The sequence below is a fragment of the Crinia signifera genome, chromosome 4 (assembly GCF_055691185.1).
Source record: "Crinia signifera chromosome 4, ASM5569118v1, whole genome shotgun sequence".
Taxonomy (NCBI): Eukaryota; Metazoa; Chordata; class Amphibia; order Anura; family Myobatrachidae; genus Crinia; species Crinia signifera.
In genome coordinates this window covers 251,253,512-251,274,803 of record NC_139220.1, presented here as the reverse complement: position 1 = coordinate 251,274,803, position 21,292 = coordinate 251,253,512, and positions in this window count along the sequence as shown.

Genomic DNA, 21,292 nt, shown 5'->3' with positions numbered 1-21,292 from the left:
AGTAATGCTGTGTGGGTGTGATTGGGCATCGCCGCATCAGCGGCACCGCACCTGGCACCTCCTGTAATTATTTGGGGCTGGGTCTGCAGGGGTATAGGCTGCAATCAGGGGTGAGAGGCCTGCCAGGCTGGGGCTTGCTGACGGGTGGGGGTGGCAGGCTTTGGGCCCTTAACATTTTGGGGTCCTAGGGCAACTGATATTAAAGCCCATGCGTTAAGATGGCCTGTGCAGAGGGTGGCTACTGACGTCAGTGGATGTCATGGGGAAAACCCATGTCAACCTTTTTACTGTTGACCTTCCCAATGTACTGCTTGTGTTGACCTTTTGACCCTATCAACCTTAGGCAGTTCGACCTTTTGTCTGTGATGAGCTTAGGCCTTTCTACCTTCAGTGGTCAACCTAATGTAAGTTGACCTTATTTGGTCAACCCAATGACCCATACCCCACTGGACACAGATATCTGAAGCTTTAATGGACATTATATGAAGTTCACAACCCCATGGCCAATGGGTCCTGACTGGCAAGCTAACTGTTCTGGCAGAGAATGGCTGGTATTCCTCATAGTGGTAATGGGCTGGCTTGTGCTCCCAAGCTGGGAAATGTCTATAAAAATAGGAATTAAACAAATAGGGATGTGTCTTTTAACCCCTTCATGACAGAGCCAGTTTGTGCCTTCATGACAGAGCCCTTTTTTTCAAATCTGACATGTCTCACTTAAGTGGGGATAACTTTTTTTTGCTTTTACTTATCCCAGTGATTTTGAGATTGTTTTCTCGTGACACATTGTACTTCAAGTTAGTGGTAAATTTGGGTCGATACAGTCTGTGTTTTTTGTGAAAAATACCAAAATATCGTGAAAAAATGGAAAATTTAGCAATATGCAAAATGTCACATTTTCTGCTTGTGAGACAAATAATCATACCACTCAAAATAGTTAATAACTAAAAAAGACCATATGTCTACTTTATGTTGCAATCATTATTTCAACCTCCTTTTCATTTTTTTGGACACTAGGAGGCTTCAGATATGACTAGCAAATTCTTAAATTTTCAAGAAAATTTCAAACACTGATTTTTTTAGGGACCAGTTCAGTTCTGATGTGACTTTGAGGGACTTGTATGTGAGACACCCCCATAAATGATGCCATTTCAAAAACTGCACCCCTCACAGTATTCAAAACAGCATTTTGGAAGTTTGTTAACCCTTTAGGTGTTTCACAGGATTTAAAACAAAGTGTAGGTGAAATTTCAAAATTTCTTTTTTTTTGCAGAGTTTCAATTTTAATACATTTTTCTAACGAATACAGTAGATTTTACTAGAGAAATGTGACTAAAAATTGATTCCCCCAATTCTTTTGTTTTCAAAAATATCCTATATGTGGCCCTAGTGTGCACGTTGACCAAACCACAGGCTTCATAATAGAAGGAGCACCTACTTGATTTTGGAGCCTCCTTTTTATGAGATTTTTTTTAGGCACCATGTAGGTTTCTAGGCACCATAAGTGCTAAAAGTTAGGAACCTCCCCCACAAGTCACCCCATTTTGCAATCTACACCCCTCAGGGAATTCATCTAGGGGTATAGTGTACATTTCAAACCCCCAGGGGTTTCACCAATTTTGGTACAACTGGGATGTGAAAATGGAAAATTACATTTTTTTACACAAACATGCAGTTCTGGCTCAAAATTTTTCATTTTCACAAGGAATGAAGGAGACAAAGCACCCCAAAATCTGTGCCCCAATTTCTCCCGAGTACGGCAATGCCTCACATGTGACCAAAAAATACCAGTTGGGCGCATGGCAGGACTCAGAAGGGAAGGAGTGATTTTTGGATTTTGCAGCACAGATTTTGGTGGAATAAATGGTGGGTGCTATGTTGCACCAATACAGTGGAACCCCCCCACAAGTCACCCCATTTTGCAAAGTACACCCCTCAGGGAATTCATCTAGGGGTATAGTGTACATTTCAAACCCCCAGGGGTTTCACCAATTTTGGTACAACTGGGCAGTGAAAATGAAAAATTACATTTTTTTACACAAAAATGCAGTTCTGGCTCAAAATTTTTCATTTTCACAAGGAATGAAGGAGACAAAGCACCCCAAAATCTGTGCCCCAATTTCTCCCGAGTACGGCAATGCCTCACATGTGACCAAAAAATACCAGTTGGGCGCATGGCAGGACTCAGAAGGGAAGGAGTGATTTTTGGATTTGGCAGCACAGATTTTGGTGGAATGAATGGTGGGTGCCATGTTGCATTAGCAAGACTCCCAAAGCACCAATACAGTGGAACCCCCCCACAAGTCACCCCATTTTGGAAAAAAAATGGAAAATTTAGCAATATGCAAAATGTCACATTTTCTGCTTGTGAGACAAATAATCATACCACTCAAAATAGTTAATAACTAACAAAGACCATATGTCTACTTTATGTTGCAATCATTATTTCAACCTCCTTTTCATTTTTTTGGACACTAGGAGGCTTCAGATATGACTAGCAAATTCTCAAATTTTCAAGAAAATTTCAAACACTGATTTTTTTAGGGACCAGTTCAGTTCTGATGTGACTTTGAGGGACTTGTATGTGAGACACCCCCATAAATGATGCCATTTCAAAAACTGCACCCCTCACAGTATTCAAAACAGCATTTTGGAAGTTTGTTAACCCTTTAGGTGTTTCACAGGATTTAAAACAAAGTGTAGGTGAAATTTCAAAATTTCTTTTTTTTTGCAGAGTTTCAATTTTAATACATTTTTCTAACGAATACAGTAGATTTTACTAGAGAAATGTGACTAAAAATTGATTCCCCCAATTCTTTTGTTTTCAAAAATATCCTATATGTGGCCCTAGTGTGCACGTTGACCAAACCACAGGCTTCATAATAGAAGGAGCACCTACTTGATTTTGGAGCCTCCTTTTTATGAGATTTTTTTTAGGCACCATGTAGGTTTCTAGGCACCATAAGTGCTAAAAGTTAGGAACCTCCCCCACAAGTCACCCCATTTTGCAATCTACACCCCTCAGGGAATTCATCTAGGGGTATAGTGTACATTTCAAACCCCCAGGGGTTTCACCAATTTTGGTACAACTGGGATGTGAAAATGGAAAATTACATTTTTTTACACAAACATGCAGTTCTGGCTCAAAATTTTTCATTTTCACAAGGAATGAAGGAGACAAAGCACCCCAAAATCTGTGCCCCAATTTCTCCCGAGTACGGCAATGCCTCACATGTGACCAAAAAATACCAGTTGGGCGCATGGCAGGACTCAGAAGGGAAGGAGTGATTTTTGGATTTTGCAGCACAGATTTTGGTGGAATAAATGGTGGGTGCTATGTTGCACCAATACAGTGGAACCCCCCCACAAGTCACCCCATTTTGCAAAGTACACCCCTCAGGGAATTCATCTAGGGGTATAGTGTACATTTCAAACCCCCAGGGGTTTCACCAATTTTGGTACAACTGGGCAGTGAAAATGAAAAATTACATTTTTTTACACAAAAATGCAGTTCTGGCTCAAAATTTTTCATTTTCACAAGGAATGAAGGAGACAAAGCACCCCAAAATCTGTGCCCCAATTTCTCCCGAGTACGGCAATGCCTCACATGTGACCAAAAAAATACCAGTTGGGCGCATGGCAGGACTCAGAAGGGAAGGAGTGATTTTTGGATTTGGCAGCACAGATTTTGGTGGAATGAATGGTGGGTGCCATGTTGCATTAGCAAGACTCCCAAAGCACCAATACAGTGGAACCCCCCCACAAGTCACCCCATTTTGCAAAGTACACCCCTCAGGGAATTCATCTAGGGGTATAGTGTACATTTCAAACCCCCAGGGGTTTCACCAATTTTGATACAACTGGGCAGTGAAAATTAAAAATTACATTTTTTTACACAAAAATGCAGTTCTGGCTCAAAATTTTTCATTTTCACAAGGAATGAAGGAGACAAAGCACCCCAAAATCTGTGCCCCAATTTCTCCCGAGTACGGCAATGCCTCACATGTGACCAAAAAATACCAGTTGGGCGCATGGCAGGACTCAGAAGGGAAGGAGTGATTTTTGGATTTGGCAGCACAGATTTTGGTGGAATGAATGGTGGGTGCCATGTTGCATTAGCAAGACTCCCAAAGCACCAATACAGTGGAACCCCCCCACAAGTCACCCCATTTTGCAAAGTACACCCCTCAGGGAATTTATCTAGGGGTATAGTGTACATTTCAAACCCCCAGGGGTTTCACCAATTTTGGTACAACTGGGCAGTGAAAATGAAAAATTACATTTTTTTACACAAAAATGCAGTTCTGGCTCAAAATTTTTCATTTTCACAAGGAATGAAGAAGACAAAGCACCCCAAAATCTGTGCCCCAATTTCTCCCGAGTACGGCAATGCCTCACATGTGACCAAAAAATACCAGTTGGGCGCATGGCAGGACTCAGAAGGGAAGGAGTGATTTTTGGATTTGGCAGCACAGATTTTGGTGGAATGAATGGTGGGTGCCATGTTGCATTAGCAAGACTCCCAAAGCACCAATACAGTGGAACCCCCCCACAAGTCACCCCATTTTGCAAAGTACACCCCTCAGGGAATTCATCTAGGGGTATAGTGTACATTTCAAACCCCCAGGGGTTTCACCAATTTTGATACAACTGGGCAGTGAAAATGAAAAATTACATTTTTTTACACAAAAATGCAGTTCTGGCTCAAAATTTTTCATTTTCACAAGGAATGAAGGAGACACCCCAAAATCTGTGCCCCAATTTCTCCCGAGTACGGCAATGCCTCACATGTGACCAAAAAATACCAGTTGGGCGCATGGCAGGACTCAGAAGGGAAGGAGTGATTTTTGGATTTGGCAGCACAGATTTTGGTGGAATGAATGGTGGGTGCCATGTTGCATTAGCAAGACTCCCAAAGCACCAATACAGTGGAACCCCCCCACAAGTCACCCCATTTTGCAAAGTACACCCCTCAGGGAATTCATCTAGGGGTATAGTGTACATTTCAAACCCCCAGGGGTTTCACCAATTTTGGTACAACTGGGCAGTGAAAATGAAAAATTACATTTTTTTACACAAAAATGCAGTTCTGGCTCAAAATTTTTCATTTTCACAAGGAATGAAGAAGACAAAGCACCCCAAAATCTGTGCCCCAATTTCTCCCGAGTACGGCAATGCCTCACATGTGACCAAAAAATACCAGTTGGGCGCATGGCAGGACTCAGAAGGGAAGGAGTGATTTTTGGATTTGGCAGCACAGATTTTGGTGGAATGAATGGTGGGTGCCATGTTGCATTAGCAAGACTCCCAAAGCACCAATACAGTGGAACCCCCCCACAAGTCACCCCATTTTGCAAACTACACCCCTCAGGGAATTCATCTAGGGGTATAGTGTACATTTCAAACCCCCAGGGGTTTCACCAATTTTGATACAACTGGGCAGTGAAAATGAAAAATTACATTTTTTTACACAAAAATGCAGTTCTGGCTCAAAATTTTTCATTTTCACAAGGAATGAAGGAGACAAAGCACCCCAAAATCTGTGCCCCAATTTCTCCCGAGTACGGCAATGCCTCACATGTGACCAAAAAATACCAGTTGGGCGCATGGCAGGACTCAGAAGGGAAGGAGTGATTTTTGGATTTGGCAGCACAGATTTTGGTGGAATGAATGGTGGGTGCCATGTTGCATTAGCAAGACTCCCAAAGCACCAATACAGTGGAACCCCCCCACAAGTCACCCCATTTTGCAAACTACACCCCTCAGGGAATTCATCTAGGGGTATAGTGTACATTTCAAACCCCCAGGGGTTTCACCAATTTTGATACAACTGGGCAGTGAAAATGAAAAATTACATTTTTTTACACAAAAATGCAGTTCTGGCTCAAAATTTTTCATTTTCACAAGGAATGAAGGAGACAAAGCACCCCAAAATCTGTGCCCCAATTTCTCCCGAGTACGGCAATGCCTCACATGTGACCAAAAAATACCAGTTGGGCGCATGGCAGGACTCAGAAGGGAAGGAGTGATTTTTGGATTTGGCAGCACAGATTTTGGTGGAATGAATGGTGGGTGCCATGTTGCATTAGCAAGACTCCCAAAGCACCAATACAGTGGAACCCCCCCACAAGTCACCCCATTTTGCAAAGTACACCCCTCAGGGAATTCATCTAGGGGTATAGTGTACATTTCAAACCCCCAGGGGTTTCACCAATTTTGATACAACTGGGCAGTGAAAATGAAAAATTACATTTTTTTACACAAAAATGCAGTTCTGGCTCAAAATTTTTCATTTTCACAAGGAATGAAGGAGACAAAGCACCCCAAAATCTGTGCCCCAATTTCTCCCGAGTACGGCAATGCCTCACATGTGACCAAAAAATACCAGTTGGGCGCATGGCAGGACTCAGAAGGGAAGGAGTGATTTTTGGATTTGGCAGCACAGATTTTGGTGGAATGAATGGTGGGTGCCATGTTGCATTAGCAAGACTCCCAAAGCACCAATACAGTGGAACCCCCCCACAAGTCACCCCATTTTGCAAAGTACACCCCTCAGGGAATTCATCTAGGGGTATAGTGTACATTTCAAACCCCCAGGGGTTTCACCAATTTTGGTACAACTGGGCTGTGAAAATGAAAAATTACATTTTTTTACACAAAAATGCAGTTCTGGCTCAAAATTTTTCATTTTCACAAGGAATGAAGGAGACAAAGCACCCCAAAATCTGTGCCCCAATTTCTCCCGAGTACGGCAATGCCTCACATGTGACCAAAAAATACCAGTTGGGCGCATGGCAGGACTCAGAAGGGAAGGAGTGATTTTTGGATTTGGCAGCACAGATTTTGGTGGAATGAATGGTGGGTGCCATGTTGCATTAGCAAGACTCCCAAAGCACCAATACAGTGGAACCCCCCCACAAGTCACCCCATTTTGCAAAGTACACCCCTCAGGGAATTCATCTAGGGGTATAGTGTACATTTCAAACCCCCAGGGGTTTCACCAATTTTGGTACAACTGGGCTGTGAAAATGAAAAATTACATTTTTTTACACAAAAATGCAGTTCTGGCTCAAAATTTTTCATTTTCACAAGGAATGAAGGAGACAAAGCACCCCAAAATCTGTGCCCCAATTTCTCCCGAGTACGGCAATGCCTCACATGTGACCAAAAAATACCAGTTGGGCGCATGGCAGGACTCAGAAGGGAAGGAGTGATTTTTGGATTTGGCAGCACAGATTTTGGTGGAATGAATGGTGGGTGCCATGTTGCATTAGCAAGACTCCCAAAGCACCAATACAGTGGAACCCCCCCACAAGTCACCCCATTTTGCAAAGTACACCCCTCAGGGAATTCATCTAGGGGTATAGTGTACATTTCAAACCCCCAGGGGTTTCACCAATTTTGGTACAACTGGGCTGTGAAAATGAAAAATTACATTTTTTTACACAAAAATGTACTTCTGGCTCAAAATTTTTCATTTTCACAAGGAATGAAGGAGACAAAGCACCCCAAAATCTGTGCCCCCATTTCTCCAGAGTACGGCAATGCCTCACATGTGACCAAAAAATACCAGTTGGGTGCATGGCAGGACTCAGAAGGGAAGGAGTGATTTTTGGATTTTGGAGCACAGATTTTGGTGGAATGAATGGTGGGTGCTATGTTGCATTACCAATACAGTGGAACCCCCCCACAAGTGACCCCATTTTGCAAACTACACTCCTCAGGGAATTCATCTAGGGGTATAGTGTACATTTCAAACCCCCAGGGGTTTCACCAATTTTGGTACAACTGGGCTGTGAAAATGAAAAATTACATTTTCTTTTTACACAAAAATGTACTTCTGGCTCAAAATTTTTCATTTTCACAAGGAATGAAGGATACAAAGCACCCCAAAATCTGTGCCCCCATTTCTCCAGAGTACGGCAATGCCTCACATGTGACCAAAAAATACCAGTTGGGTGCATGGCAGGACTCAGAAGGAAAGGAGTGATTTTTGGATTTTGGAGCACAGATTTTGGTGGAATGAATGGTGGGTGCTATGTTGCATTACCAATACAGTGGAACCCCCCCCACAAGTGACCCCATTTTGCAAACTACACCCCTCAGGGAATTCATCTAGGGGTATAGTGTACATTTCAAACCCCCAGGGGTTTCACCAATTTTGATACAACTGGGCAGTGAAAATGAAAAATTACATTTTTTTACACAAAAATGCAGTTCTGGCTCAAAATTTTTCATTTTCACAAGGAATGAAGGAGACAAAGCACCCCAAAATCTGTGCCCCCATTTCTCCAGAGTACGGCAATGCCTCACATGTGACCAAAAAATACCAGTTGGGTGCATGGCAGGACTCAGAAGGGAAGGAGTGATTTTTGGATTTTGGAGCACAGATTTTGGTGGAATGAATGGTGGGTGCTATGTTGCATTACCAATACAGTGGAACCCCCCCACAAGTGACCCCATTTTGCAAACTACACCCCTCAGGGAATTCATCTAGGGGTATAGTGTACATTTCAAACCCCCAGGGGTTTCACCAATTTTGATACAACTGGGCAGTGAAAATGAAAAATTAAATTTTTTTACACAAAAATGCAGTTCTGGCTCAAAATTTTTCATTTTCACAAGGAATGAAGGAGACAAAGCACCCCAAAATCTGTGCCCCCATTTCTCCAGAGTACGGCAATGCCTCACATGTGACCAAAAAATACCAGTTGGGTGCATGACAGGACTCAGAAGGGAAGGAGTGATTTTTGGATTTTGCAGCTCAGATTCTGGTGGAATGAATGGTGGGTGCTATGTGGCATTAGCAAGACCCCTGAAGCACGGTGAAATGATGAACCTAATAATCCATAGATGTGTGGTATATTTTGAAACACTCCTTTATACATAGGCCGGGTTTGTCGGGGCAAGTTTCACAGTGGAAAATAGTTTCCTTTCTTATTCCCTTTTTATAGCAAACTTTGCACCTTTTTTGTGTCCTGCCCTTTCTTGTAGTGGAGGGGATTTCGTTGGGAAAATGCTGCCCTGGTACAATACGGGGGCCAGTACTAGAAGTACTGGGGCCCTCTGCCTGCTGGTTCCCAAATATTAGGCCCTTTATGACTTCCTCTTGAAAGTGCATAAATGTCCCCCTCTGGCCGGTAGAACGGAATAGCACGTAAGCGTTATACAGTGCCATCTGGATGATATACACGGCCAGCTTCTTGTACCAGATATTTGTTTTCCGCAGGGCACTGTACGGCTTCAGTACCTGATCTGAAAGATCCACTCCGCCCATGTACTTATTGTAATCTAGGATACAATTTGGTTTTGAGGTGTGGGTACTGGTACCTCGTACAGGGATGGAGGTGGTACTGTCTCCATGAATTGTTGTCAGTATAAGGACATCCCTCTTGTCCTTATATTTGACCAACAACATATTTTCGGTGCATATTCCCCTGCTTTCACCCCTTCTCATTACTTGGGCAATGTGCGTTTTTGGGAGGCCTCTTTGGTTCTTACGCACAGTACCGCAAGCTGCTGTACCTCTTGAACCAAGGGCCTTAAACAGGGGGATGCTGGTGTAAAAGTTATCCACATAGAGGTGATAACCCTTATCCAGGAAGGGGTGCATTAATTCCCAGACAATTTTTCCACTAACACCTACGAGGGAGGGGGGGCATTCTGGCGGTTCAATTCTTGAATCCTTCCCTTCATATACCCTAAACTTGTGGGTGTACCCTGTGGTGCTTTCACACAGCTTATACATTTTTATGCCATACCTTGCCCTCTTACTGGGAAGGTACTGGCGGAATTTAACCCTTCCTTTAAAATGTATAAGGGACTCGTCGATGCTAATACATTTATCAGGGATGTATAGCTCTGCAAATTTGGCACTGAAATGATCAATGACCGGCCTGACTTTGAATAGCCTGTCAAAGGTGGGATCATCTCTGGGTGGGCACTGTGCATTATCGGTGTAATGTATAAATTTATGGATTGCCTCAAAACGAGTCCGAGTCATGGCCATACGGTAAAATGGGGTGCTGTACAGAACATCTGTACTCCAATATTGCCTAATTTGTGGCTTTTTTACTATGCCCATATGAAACACCAGACCCCAAAACGTCATCATCTCTACTGCATCTACAGGGGTCCACCTAGCAAATGATGACGTGGGGTTTTGAGCAATAAACTGCTGGGCATATAAATTAGTTTGGTCCACCATTAAATTTATAAAATCATCAGAGAAAAATAATTTGAAAAAGTCAATTTCTCTGAGACCTGTGGAATCAAATTGGATTCCTGGCATGGCCAAAAACTCAGGAACCTGGGGCTCAAAATTGTCTGGTGGTGGGGTCCATACGAGATCAATTATTGGGGGGGGGTCTCAGCTGCTCTACGGGGGCGTCTTTGAGGGGGTCCCTCATCACCAGAGGAGGAAGAGGAGCTTAAGACGAATCCTTCAAATTCCCCGCTTGCCTCACTGGCTGTGTCAGAATCAGAAGCAAGCATGGCATATGCCTCCTCCACTGAATACATTCTTCTGGATGACTGGGATGACATTTGGGATGACATTTGGGATGACATTTTTATTTTTGTGTTACTGGTAGTGAAATGTTTCAACACGTGTATAGTGTAGAGGGGGGTACAAACTTTATTTCAACCCGGGGGGTATGTAGTGTGTAGTGTGTATGTAGAAAAAAAAAAAAATACTTTATACAAAAAAAAAAAAATTTAAGGGGTTAAAAAAAAAAAAAAGTTGAAGGGGTTAAAAAAAAAAATTGAAGGGGTTAAAAAAAAAAAAAAAAGGTCCTGCGCCAAAAATTGAGCACAGATGTTGGTCAGTAACGTCCGTCACTGAACAGCGCTCAAAGGCAACAGGAATTTGATCAAAAAAAAAAAAAAAATAGATCAACCCTGTGCCGAAAAAGCTGATCAGTGATGTACGTCACTGATCAGCGCACAGTGGCCACAGGACACCCACAAAATCACAATGTGTGTAAAAAAAAAATTAAAAAAAGACCACACAGCACCCACAAAAAAAAAAAAAGGTGATCAGTGATGCGACACTGATTACCAGTGAGGGGCAGCAGGTGCACAACCTTTGGTGCAACTGGCAGCAACTGACAGGTATATATAAAAAAAAAACCTCTGCGCCCCCAAAAAGTTGCTGATCACCTCAGATATAGGCCCTTATTCTGATTGATGCGGACTTTACCGCGTACTTACGGATCGCGTCTTTATGACGTCTGCGCATGCGTGGAGAACGCTACGCGCATGTGCCACGCATTGACTCCGTACCAGTTCGGCCAAATCCCGTCCAAAACTGTTCGCCGCTATCAGTCGGGAAATAGGGGCGTATTATGGGCGTCATGCGGAATGACACATGGGCGTAGTTTCAAAGTGGGCAAAACGGGGCGGAAACATGGGCGGACACGGGGGAGTACACTTATGTTGGGGGGCGTACATTCGGAAACCACTCCGAATGCACGCGATGAAAAAAGGGCAGAAATGTGCGGTGTCCACAAGTGTACTATTGCTTTGCGGACACCACTCGTTCATGCGGTAGGCGAACGTACGCCTAATGACTACAACCATTAACACCTGAACCCAATAGAATCTACTCCTTTACTCATTACTCACTAATAGGCCGCTTGTCAGTGCTTTAATTGAAACCATTGCTGCTTCAAGGAACCCGTACTAAACACCCACATATGCTGTACTTGTCAGACACTTTCAAACTGCTAACAATGGACATGACAGAATATTAATACTAGCAATACACATGTGTATTTGACATGTACTCATGAAACCACACATTTTGGGTAAAGTAAACACATTTATTTATATTCATGTCACAGTCAATGGCAGTGTGATGCAATGACCATAAAATAATACATACAAACAATAAACAACATGGCAGGAATGCCGCAAAATAAATAATAATACAAAACAAATATAATTGCACACAGATGGACTCCAGCACCTCCTATGTGCCACTGCACATGCAGCCAGTGGGAAATGATGAGGCTGCTGGCCCTTCTACAGCAGGGCAAGCTGCACCTGACCATTCAACAGCAGGGCACCCTACACCTGGCCCTTCTGCAGCAGGCCAACCTGCAGCTGGCTCATATGCACCATCAGCAGAATCATTTGGAACACAACCGGGGACTTCACAAGATAGTACCATGGCCATCACTTCAAGTACAGCTGACAGTAATGCCAGGCAAAAGAGGGCAACAGGGGAACCACAAAGGACATATGAAGCAAGGCCTCAGCTGGTTCCCCTCAGCACGTGATTGGACACAAGAAGCTGACACACACAGCACAATGGAAGATTTGGGAACACATAACGGCAGAGATTAATGCAGCCACAAGTTCATTTCCGACCACGTTTGGCCTTGGTAGGCTCCTTGGCCTGTGCAGCAGCTCTTCGGGGACGGCCAGATGCTGGGGCAGGTGGAGCAGATGATGTGGAGGGGTTGGCTGGTCTACCCCTCCTGCCAGCAGGGAGTGTTGCCGCTGGTAATGCACCAGAAACGGATGCCATTAGGACCCTGTTGCTGGTAACCAGCTCCACCATAAGCTCATTATGGTGGAGGAGGAGATCATTTTGGCGGGTGGCTTGCTCGGCCAGCACCTGAGCACTTGCAGCCATGGCCTGCATGCTCGCAGCCATGGACTGCTGGGTGCTGACCAAGCTCGCCAGGATCTCCTCGGTCCTACGCACCCGTTCTGATGCCAAGTCTCCCTGCTGGTTGATGTCCCCAAGCACCTCGGCCAAGGCGGCCAAATCGGCTTGGCCCGATGCCTGCTGCTGCACAGGCCTACCTCTGGGGCCAGGTGGCACGGACTCCTCCACCTCCTGAACAGAGTCGTCACCAAGCGGTGGGGTGTCTGTGGGCAAAGATAAACACAATTAGGAGACATTCTACGATAATTACTTGCACAAGTTTATGGCATGACCAATATTTACCTTCCAGAAAAGACGCAAACACTTCAGCTGGGGCCTCGCTATCCATAGTGCTCACCCCCCGGATCTCCTCAACTGATATGCAGCTCTCGGCCATCACCTCCAGGGGGGTGAGCTCTAGCCCTGATGGCATGGGGCCGGCCCCAGATGTCTGGCTGTGGTCCCACCGCTTGGTCAGCTTCCTCTTCAGGTTGGTTTTGAAGTCCTGCCACCTGCAATGTAAGTTGACATATTAATACATGTCACTCCCAATGTTAGCTGTTGCAGCCATTGCTCTGTGCTACATATTACAACATGTGATTATTGTCCCATATATAATATTACATGCAACTATGATATCAACCGTTACAATACACATTCACAATCACCGTACTCTAACTCACAATGAAATTACATGGCAATAATGTATGTGTATCGTAACAACCTCACGGGCCATTTGCTAAATGCATCTAAGCATCAATTCAATCATTACTTGGCTATTACTGGCCACATGTATCACAAAACAACTTGCCTCTTCTTCACATGGTCCGTCTCACGAACTTGTGGCGCTACTTCATTAATCTCTGCCGTTATCTGTTCCCAAATCTTCCATCTGCGTGTGTGTGTCAGCCTCTCGGATGGACACTCTATCCAATCACGTGCTCGGGGAACCAGGATGGCCAGCTCCTGTGCTTCATATGCCTTATTTTTTTTGGGTGGTTCCGCTGTTGCCCTGGCTCGCCCCTTGCCACGTCCCTGGCCACGCCCCCTGGCACCAGTCGCTGCACTTGAAGTGCTGGCCATGGTACTACCTTGTGAAGTCCCCTGTTGTGTTCCCAACAATTCTGCTGATGGTGGATATGAGCCAGCTGCAGGTTGGCCTGCTGCAGAAGGGCCAGGTGTAGGTTGGCCTGCTGTAGAATGGTCAGGTGCAGGTTCCCCTGCTGGAGAAGGGCCAGCAGCCTCCTCATTACCCACTGCCCGCATGTGCAGTGGCACATAGGTGGTGCTGGAGTCCATCTGGTCAAATAGTTGCTGCAGCACTGGGTCCACCTCTGGTTGGGATCCAGCCATGTTAGCAACAACATTGTCACCTTCTAATACCCCTTTATATACTGTTTGTGTAATCTGTTTGGCGGACATCAGCGGCAGCTGCGTTCCGTGCGTGAGCGTACGTCGCTGGTTTTTCGCGCCGCATACGGTGGCGGAAATTCCATTGTGTAAAACCTGGCGAAAGTTCGACATGAAATACTGGTCACCAATGCTAACATTGCATAGAATCTTCTGATACACCTGTGACTATTGCTCAATACACATGCTATTTGCTAGCATGACATGACAATTCATTCATGACTACTGTGGTATTGTGGCGTTTTAGTGCAAGCTAAAAGTAGCCCATTCCCTTAGAGAATCCAGGCCACAAGTCATGCAATACTCATCTCTACTGTTATAGACCACACATGTGAGAGCCCTATAAATAATGTCTTCCTGCTAGAATCATTTGTCTTCAGATCTGGACTTGTCAGGGTCTAAGGTAAGCTCTTCCATGCTCCTTGTAGATATGATATCCATTAACAATGTAAGTGTATGAATGTATGCACTATTGCCTCACTGACTACAGATTGTTGGGCCAGCAAAGTGGTGTATTATTATTGCAACATGTCACATGTTCACTATTTCACTCACAGGGCTTAAACCTGTGTGGGTTCATCTATTGCAGGACAACATGTCCCAGCAATAGATGAAATGTGTCATAGTACATGATGTCGGCAAAAAATGCTGACACCTTTATCTGTGTGTTTTGGACGGTGTGTATTGAGTTCATATTATTGTGTCATCATTAGAGAGTCAAATGGATCTGCGGGATTTCATGGGGCGGCCATCTATTGTACGTATTGAAGGCTACAAATCTATTTGTAGTGGGATATGGCCATTATGTGCATAGGTGCATCAGTATTTATGTTCATTTCTTTATAGGTTGCAGAAGCTATTATGCGCTACATGGAGAGGAGGCTAAGGGCACTTGCGGCTCTCCCCACTCGTCGGCCAAGGAGGCCAGGACGTGCTAGAATCTATCGCACACGGGTGACTCTGTTTGCTATGCCCGATGATGAGGTACTTACTAGGTACCGGTTACCGCCACATGTCATTCTGGATCTGCTCACCTTAATTCAGAGCGATCTGGAACCTCTACACGGGATCACGACAGCAATTCCGCCTCACACACAGCTGCTGGCGGTGTTGCATTTCTGCGCCTCAGGATCATTCCAACAAGTAGTGGCAGTACTTGCTGGAATATCTCAGCCGGCCTTCTGCCGAATCCTGAGGCGTGTGACGTCGGCCATGTTCAGGCGCAAGGGGCACTTCATGGCCATGACATTTGCCACCGAGACCCTGCGCAGAAGCCAGCAGGCCTTCCATCAAATTGCTGGCTTCCCTAATGTGATAGGGGCTGTGGATGGCACCCATGTACCATTTGTGCCTCCATCTCGAAGTGAGAAGATATATAGGAACCGCAAATTGTTCCACTCACTGAACGTGATGGTGGTATGTGGCCCATCCATGGAGATTCTCGCCTTCAACTCGAAGTTTCCCGGAAGTGCCCATGACTCTCATGTCATCCGACAAACCGGGATATGGCATAGACTCCAAGAGCTGGAAGGCCGTGATGCGTGGGTTCTGGGTGACTCCGGTTACCCATGTACGCCCTGGCTACTTACGCCGTACAGCTACCCAGCACCGGGCCCACAGGAGGCATTCAATCGGGCGCATGTTGCCACCAGGCAAGTGGTGGAGCGCTCAATTGGCCTTTTAAAAGGTCGATTTAGAGTGCTCCACCGCACTGGTGGTGACTTACAATATGCGCCTGAAATGGTGTCGAGGATCGTGGGCCTGTGTATATTTTTCCACAACATTGCTGTGCGGCGTGAGATACCCTTTGATGAGTGGGAGGTACCATCTGAGCCGCAAGATCCGCCCATGCGCCCATCCCGCGCCCCTGAATGCCGGAGGGGATACCAGCTGCGGGACTCTGTGGCGCAAAGATACTTCAGGTACATGTTATTGAGTTGACACAACACACCAATTATTGTACAAATCACCCCTTCAAATAAGTACAGTGTGTTAGTTGTCAGTGTTACAACACGAAAATTAGCCAGCCTGCCCTCCTAATGGCAAAGAAATAGGAGATATTTATCATATGTGCTTAGTTTGGGGGGAAGTTCAATATAGGTGCTAATTATTATACCTTGGACAAGGGATCTTATGTGTTTGTTATATCTTCATTATTGTAGTTGATACTATCCCTGATGACTGGTGAGTACATTGATTTATTCTATCATGTGTTGGTGATTATTTCCTGTGTTGATGTATGATTTGTTTGCATATATAGATATATATCTATATATGATGTTGTAATTTATTCACATGTTTCAACATTTCAAGGAGCATGCAGGCAGGCAGGCAGGCAGGCAGGCAGGGCTGGTGTATAATGCTGGTTTCAGGATACCTGCAAGTGTGTGTATGTGTCTTTTACACATAAATGTACGCATACACATATATGCATAGAGTAAGTAATGCTAACTACAGCTATGCCTTGCTAAGCTATAGCACGCGTTGCTTGGCGGAGCGCGGCCTTATTGGATTTGCTAAGGGCATACACACTGTGTTTTATATATATCAGATTTGTTCATTGGCATACATCAACACTACGGTTTTGAAGGCATGCGAATTTTTCACCATTTGTGTTGGCGCAGAGACGCTGTTAATGTAAAAATGAACAATAAAGTTATTATCACAAATAACTGTGATCAACCAATGCCACCACCTGATTGGTTGATAGATGCCATTGTCAACATGGCGGAGACACGAAGGGCAGAACCCTTCACGCATGAGGAGCTCAAGGTTCTTGTCTCCGTCATGGAGACAAGGCTGGGCCGTGCGGGGCCCTTCATAACAAACCGCCATAAGCGGAGGGCGTACAGAGCGGCAGGGCGCCGAATTTACGCCCGCACTCGGGTGCAGAGGTCCCTCGGGCAGCTGGAGAGGCGGTGGTCGGACCTCCGCAGGCGCCAGCCCCAGCTGCTCACACAAATAAGGGGCGAAATTGCTGAATGTGAGTATTTTAGCTATGAAATTTCGCACTTACAACATAGCATATATAAGCCATAAAATGTGTCTCATGATAAGTGGGTGTCCATGGGTTTAAAAGTCCATAGACTCTTATGTGTGCTTCTTCCTGGTTAACATGCAGTCATGTGCCTTTTATATGTCATGCCATAGCATTGAGGATTCTGATGCATACAATGTGCCCAATCTAATATGTGTTACACATTGATAAATGCCTGGGTTGTAATGTGTGAACAAATGACTAACAATCACATAATAATTTAAATGTCACAATTTGGAGTCCATTAACAGTAAGGAGCTACTTTCCTGCATCGTTTGCCATCATTATCACCCTTCCATGTATGTCTTGTTATGGATGAATAAATGTGCCCCAATGAGCCGACATTGACCATGATGTTTTTTTCTACCACACAGCACGAGCCCGAGCCCGACAGGCCCGTGAACAGGCGGAGGCAGGCCTGGCCCAGGACGAGGCCCAAGACCCCCAGGAGGAGGTGGCGGCAAGGGTGGAAGAGGAGGAAGTGGAGGAGGAGCAAATGGTGGAGGAGGAGGTGGTGCGTGAGGAGGTGGAGGAGGAGGAGGTGGAAGAGGAGTTTGTGGCGGAGGAGGAGGTGTTGGTGGCGGAGGAGGAGGTGGAGGAGGAGGTGCTGGTGGTGGTGGAGGAGGAGGTGGAGGAGGAGTTGGAGGAGGAGGTGGAGGAGTTGGAGGAGGAGGTGGAGGAGTTGGAGGAGGAGGTGGAGGAGGAGTTGGAGGAGGAGGTTGTTGTGGTCGAGGAGATGGCGGAGGAGGGGGCTGAGGAGGCCACGGTTGCCCCGGACACATCAAGTTCCGAGGGGGAGGAGGCGTGCCAGGCACCGGACTCGCCGCAGATCGGTATGTTTACATAATGCATCATTCATGAAGTAGTTGTACTGGTATATGTTATGTAGCACTGTTGATTAAAAATTTTGGCCACATACTAATCATATAGACCCCAAAGTGGGTAGCTACAGATACAGGTACGGGTTAGATGGGGAGTCCAAGGCATCACTTTCATCCAGGACACCTCTCAATTACACAGGTTTGTGGGATGGGTTGGAGGTCCATTTGGACTGCCACATAACCGTTGTAGTTAAACAGGATCCAGGAGTAAAGGGATGAGTGGATCATTTGTGGATTAAAATCACCTGCTGCAAGCGTAGATTATGACCCATCAAATAGTGGCATCGATATTGTTGGTGAATGTTATTTATAAACTGTAGGATGTATGCTCGAAATGGAGTATGGGCCGGCCTACCTTGGAATGGCGTCACAAGTTGGCAGTGTCCCCGGAGCCTCCTCTACCTAAACCCCCCCTGTAGTTCTGATTTATTTTTGTCACTCACAGAATTGTAGGTTGGTTTAGACAGAATTATGATTTAGAGGATGTGTATTGTGCATTCCTGACATTTGCATAACTCCCATGCCACCAACCATCACTGAACTTAGATTGAGCAGATTGTGACAAGTTGTTATTGACGTAGGCCATGACCTGCTTGACATTGGTTAGTCATGGGTGGGTTGTGACTGAGAAGAAACAATATGACTGTTATGTCTTCTGCAGAGTTAAGGGTCGAGGGCAAAATAGACAGTATGTAGTAAATAAGTTTGCATGTATGTATATATGTATGTGTCATATATATTTATCTATGTGTGTCTCTATCTCTCTACATAGATAGATATATATCTCTATATATATATATATACACACATGTCACCTAGCATTTGTGCAATTTATGTCGTAGTATGTGAAATGTATGCAGGAATAACATGACTAATTTTTGCCCCTTTGACATGCCCACAGATGACACCACACCGGCAGATGAGGGGGTGCGTGGGGCCCTCCTGCGAGCAGAGCACCATCTCCGGCTCCTTCAAGCCGACTTGCAGGACCTAAAAGACCTGCTCATTTAATGTTTCTTTTTTTTTTTTTCATTATGTTAAATAGATATTTTAATAAATTCTTTATGCAAGTTCACAGTTGTTGGTTTTATTAGCACTTTAAATCGTATATGTGTAGAATGTTTATAATGTTTGACACAGGGTGTAATAGAAACCATTGCACTTACATTGCTGTAAGGGTTAATGTGTGCTATGCATGTGTTAGGCATGCTTGTAAGGATATATTGGAATCTAATTGATTCCAATTCCAAATAAGCTGTTTTTTATGAGGGTAGGTAATTGAATAAGTGGGTCATGTGATGTATTGCAGAAGATACTTCATAGTGGGTTGTTTTGCGGAAATCCTCCGCTTACGTGCGGTAGCACCGCTTGGCTCCCGTTCGGATGCGGTATTCCCGAGCATACTCTGTAATACTCTGTAATACCGTGACGAATCGGAGTGTTTCTCCCGCACACGCATGATTTGTATGTCGTCCGTAAACACGCCCTGTTCTTAAAGAGTGAGTCCGTCCGAATGCGGAGGACACGTGGGCGTTTCTACGGACGATGGCCGCATGCGGAAAAACACCGTGGCGTGCGGACCGCACCGTAAGAATGCGGGAATATCCGCACCGATCAGAATAAGGGCCATAGTGATCAGCACAAAAGGCGGGGGTAGCAGACACAAAATATACACTCTCTATCACTCTCTGTCACTATCTCTCTCTATCTCTCACTATCTATCACTATCTATCACTATCTATCACTATCTATCACACTGCAGCAGCAGCACTGACAGTTATATGTATAAAAAAAAACCTGCACCCCCAAAAAGGGGGGGTAGCAGACACAAAATATACACTCTCTATCACTCTCTGTCACTATCTCTCTCTATCTCTCTATCTCTCACTATCTATCACTATCTATCACTATGACACTGCAGCAGCAGCACTGACAGTTATATATATAAAAAAAAAACCTGCACCCCCAAAAAGGGGGGGTAGCAGACACAAATCTCTCTATCTCTCACTATCTATCACTATCTATCACTATCTCTCACTATCTATCACTATCTATCACTATGACACTGCAGCAGCAGCAGTGACAGTTATTTATATATAAAAAACCCCTGCACCCCCAAAAAGGGGGGGTAGCAGACACAAAATATAGCTCTCTCTGTCACTATCTCTCTATCTCTCTCTATCTCTCTCTCTCTATCTCTCTATCTCTCTATCACACTGCAGCAGCAGCAGGAAGTCTCAGGAAGTCAGATCCAGGAAGCGTCCAGCACGCTACAAGCAGTGATCAAGTGATCAGGTAAGGTATTTGCAAGGATCAGGTAAGTATTAGCAAGGATCAGGTCAGTATCACGGCAGATAGGCACGGTGACCGCTCTGCACGCTATTCCAGACCGGAATGGCGTCTGCAGCGCAGTCACCGTTAGTTTAAATGTCGCGCCTTGGCTGTGATTGGTCCGTGGGTCCCACGGACCAATCACAGCCTTGGGGGCAGGTGGGGTGAGGGTGGGGTGAGGTGTCATCGTCACCGATGACCCCCTCATGCCCCCTGACGCCCGGCGGTGATTGACACCTGTGTTACCAAGCGTCTGATTCGCTGGTAACACAGGAAAACGCTGTGAATGGCTGTTCACACTGAACAGCCAATCACAGCGATCGCCGACGGGGGGGCGACATCGCAGCCCCCCCTGGGCATGCAGGGACATGTCTGCTGTCAGGGACAGCAGACATCGTCCCTCTGTCACTGCGTCTCGAGACGCAGTGACAGTTTAAAGTCATGACGTATATATACGTCATGTGTCGGGAAGTACTTTCCGGCCATGACGTATATATACGTCAAATGTCGTGAAGGGGTTAAAGAACAGTTTACAATGCACCTATATGGATTTAATTAGTAAACATAAACATAATTTGTCCAGCATATTAACATTTTTTCTCTATTTCTTCTCCCTATGTATAAAAGAGAAAACTGCAGTGATATCATAGATGTCTCTCAGTTTTCTTTCTGTACTTCTTCTCTTAGTGATGCAGCTGCCATACATCTTAATAGGGGAAGCACTGGCGTATTGGGTAAAGTGTGTGGTGCAGGGATGGCCACACTGCACACCCTGCAACCATTTTTTCAATACTTTTCCTTCATTGCCCCCTGTCAGCAGCAGCAGCGCTGCAGAAATCACTAGGAGAATGGTGCGCTGGCCATTACACTGGTGTTTCGTGTATGCCCAGCAAGAAAATGTCCTTCGCATCATTTTCCTTGAGTACCTCTCAAGGGTTTCTTATTCCTATCTGTCAGTCACAAAGACACAAGGCAGTCCAA